At 35.9% G+C, this 3,865-nt stretch overlaps 1 long non-coding RNA gene across 2 annotated transcripts in view; it reads right to left on the minus strand.

Annotated features, from left to right (window-relative positions):
- LOC147757399 (uncharacterized) overlaps positions 1–3,865 on the minus strand; it is a 15,832-nt gene extending 11,967 nt beyond the window's left edge. The window contains exons 1-2 of one of the 2 annotated variants that reach the window (XR_015321688.1): positions 3,709–3,865; positions 315–3,430 (exon numbers count right to left, since the gene is read on the minus strand). This is a non-coding gene — a long non-coding RNA (uncharacterized LOC147757399). The remainder of the gene's footprint in view (positions 1–314; positions 3,431–3,708) is intronic. The other variant, XR_015321689.1, reaches the window with a different exon arrangement.

A 3,865-nucleotide genomic window follows, 5' to 3' on the forward strand; every position in this document is an offset into this window, starting at 1 on the left:
TATATATATATACAAAACAAACGCGGTATGCACCATTAATACCTGTAACATTCTGCTATTGGGATAGTAGCTTATTTATCTCGGTGCGGTTTGAAATACGAGAGTCTATGAAGACTTGAAAGGAAGTTTCGGCATTATGTTGAAATGTGAATAGTTTTGCCCCTAGGATAGTATTAAGATTCAGAGAAAAATGATAATCTAAGGGAGCAATGTCTGAGGGCTTCTAACTGTAACTCCAATATTTTTGCCATCGTAATTCTTTCGGTGTGAGATGAAGTATTCTAGTGCAAAGGGAATAATTTGTCTTTAATTACCAGCTGTTTAGTGCAGAGTTTGTCATTATCTTCTCTAATTGTTGTCAGGAAAATGTTGCGGATAACACTTGCGTAAGGCCATGAAATAAACGTCATAAGGGCTGTAGCTGTACGTTTGTTTCAGGTGCACTCACACTCCGATGTGATCCTCTGCAATGATCGTAGAGGATCCATTTCTCATTAGAAGTCACAACTCGGCGCAAGGAGTGGCCACTGTTGGAACGTGAGAGCAGGGAGAGGCAAGTGCCTCTACTTTTCTACTTTTGACCCTCACTTAATTCACGTAGCACGTATTTTTCCAGTTTCTTCACCGTTGTTTTGCAGAAGTTAGCAAATGTCGTATTTTCCACATACCCTAAACCTGAGTGCTATTATTCGTGCATCTTAAAATGGTGATTTTGTACCGAAACTTTCAACATGGTAAGGGGCCTTTGACAAGATTTATTTTCGGGCTAACAACTTTCTTCCCTAAACTTCTTGAACCAATAGCTCACGGTGGTTCTAATGGTAGAACCTTTACCGGATACATACGGCGAACTATCCTTGTCGCTAGTTTCAAAATGGAACTCATATTCGTGAGCCTCTTGAATTTTCTGATTTCTACAACTGACTACAATACGTTTGCTGAAGTCTCGACTGACGACATCCGATTGAACGGTCCTAGAGTTAAATGGGTTCTGTAAAGTGCTGCGCGTTGAATGCGTCGCAAAATATCATACCAATATAAAACATCTCGAAATATGAGATTAATGTTTGTCACGTTTCACACTGAATAACCAACCATATACACATATGTACACATACACAGCAACCAACAGAAAGTATAGCGATGCCTTCTCCCGAGTTATTTGTGTTTTGTTGATTTGTCAATACAGTCGATAAAGTCAACTTTGTGGCATGATCTCTGACGTCACGCATCGATGGCCTTCATGAAATCCTAAAATTTAGTTAAATATATAACACTGGATTGGCGCTTCATAATTACTTCTAGATAATGCTAGAAATATATCTTGCGTACTGGATCATTATTTTAATTAGATTTATAGTACATTATCATTTTATAATAAAATATTTGTATAGTTTACAAGAGTAATGATACTGGGTTTATTTTATATTTTTGCTCATGGAACCTTTCCTTCAATAATAAATTATTTATTAATAGGTTTAATTTCTGTATTTAATTCTTCTTTACACTGAAAAATTCTATCACGAATTAGCTTTTTAACATGCGTATAGGCTTTTTATTACTTTGCCAATAATTTGTCGAATTAATTTTTCTGCATTTTTTTATAATTTATACATCTCATGCACTCGTAACGATTTGTATTTGTGTGGTTATCTATAATAATTTCTAAGTAGTTGAGTTTTTTTCTAATCAAATATTCAGACACTGAATTTTTTGGGAACTCTTGTTTTTCTAGCTTCTTCTATAGTATACGAAATGACTAAAAATGTATCTGTTTTTTTTTTTTAATTTAAGCTGTTCGACTAGCAGCAAATATAATTGCTGGTAATTTATTATTATCTGGTTCAAGCAAAAATAAAATTTTATCGATTTTCACATTCCAAATAACTATTTCAGTAATTCTATGTTTATGTAACTAACTCTTTATAGTAGCGTGTAATAGTCGTTTATTCGTATCAGATAGAAAATAACAATGTCCTAAAATGCGTATTTGTTATCCTTGTAATAACAAAGAACAATAGCTAATTACGCAGCTAGGTTGTCGGCCGACGATTTATTTTTGGACATTAAACTCGGCCTAGTTTTCCTGTAAACTAATGACACGTAACAATAGGACGTATAAGGAAGGTACGTATTAGTTACGAGTATATACTGAAAATGATATGGCGAAAATGGACCGATGGCTTTTCAGAAAAATGGGTTTAACGTCACATATCTCAGGTTATATGAATAGAGACTTGGCAATCGTAGATGCGCTAAAGCTGTTGGTATGCCCTCGCTTCAAACAAAGCACCTTAAAGATAGATGAAATTTTTGCAAAAATTGCTCCATTCTACAAGTTTATTACGGCAAAAGCACAGATCCTGTCCGGGCCATAAAAATGTATGCTGCATATAGTCAAGGTGGGTTATCAGAAGAAACAGCCCAAAAATGGTTTTGTCGCTTTCGCTCTGGAAATTTCAATGTGAAAGATGCTCCTCGTAGTGGTCGACCAATTACCAAGGAGGTTGACAAACTTGCAGCTAAAGTTGAGCGTGAGCAGCCATTATATAACCAGAAAACTCGACCACCAAATAACTTTAAAGCGTTTGAAGAAAGCTGGCTACAAGAGGCTCGAATTGACGCAAAAAAACGTACTCAGTTTTATTTTCATCTGCGAAATAGAGCTATTTCTAACGCGATTGATCATAGGTTATGAAAAATAGACCACATACCGTAATAACGTGCAGGAAAAAATTGTACTTTACAATCTGTAGCAAAGCCCTGTTTTAATGGGTGAGATTGTAGAGGAGACGTGCATTATGAACGACTGCCGGCCGACGATTTTTTCGGGCTTCTACTGGTAACACCTCACAACAACAAATCGTTGAAAAAAATTGACCGGAACTGGTAATTAGAGGAGACGCCGCTTTCCACTATGACGATGCCACATCTTTAGCTACCCGGCAAAACATTTGGATGGGTAATTTCATTGCATCCACCCTATAGCTTAAATCTTGCGCCATCAGACTTCGCTCTTTGCATAACTGTTTTGACGGTGGTGGTAATTTAGTTTCCACAGAGGTCACATAAACTGAATTGCACCATTTTGTGGCCAGAAACTATACAACATCTACACTGATAGGATAAAAGTCTTACCAGACAAAAGGTTATCGATTAAAATGACGCACATTTAGTTTCGAGCTGACGTTCTAAATTATTATACATCAACTATTTGCTTTAGTTTCTATTTATAAAGCGGCAATACTTTTTTGGCTACGCAATATATATATATATATATATATATATATATATATATATATATATATACCTATTAAATTAAATTTAGGACAATGGATAACCCTCCACGAAAGCGCTGATTGAAATGTATCCGAGTCACTCGAAACATATACCTAAAACCAGCAGTGTCCGCTCGGAGACTGTAGAATCTCTGAAATGTGCAGTAATCGAAATCCGATTGTTTTAGCTTTTCTAGACACATCTAATGACATGGGTAACGAATATTTAACTTAATTTCAACAATCGATGGCAACTTGTAACGTTTTAACCTAAGTGCTGCCTGCAAGTTCCACCTTTCAGATAACTGAAATTGTAACACATACCTATTGTATCATGATAGATTAAAGACTTACACAGATAAGTGTATGGCGTCTTTACACCAATGCGACATTCGTTCTGCTAGAAGATCTGAATAGCTAAATGACTTACTACTAGTAATGATAATGTTTATGACTGGTTTGAGCATGTATCTCGAGCTTCATCCCTGAAATCAGCCCTTCTCATATGGCCAAATGATCCGACCACCAAATCAGACTGAAACCAAATGAGAATAACAGTGTTTAGTAATGTTACGATGCTAATACGT

This window comes from Varroa destructor, unplaced genomic scaffold (genome assembly GCF_002443255.2).
Source record: "Varroa destructor unplaced genomic scaffold, Vdes_3.0 BEIS01000002.1, whole genome shotgun sequence".
NCBI lineage: Eukaryota > Metazoa > Arthropoda > Arachnida > Mesostigmata > Varroidae > Varroa > Varroa destructor.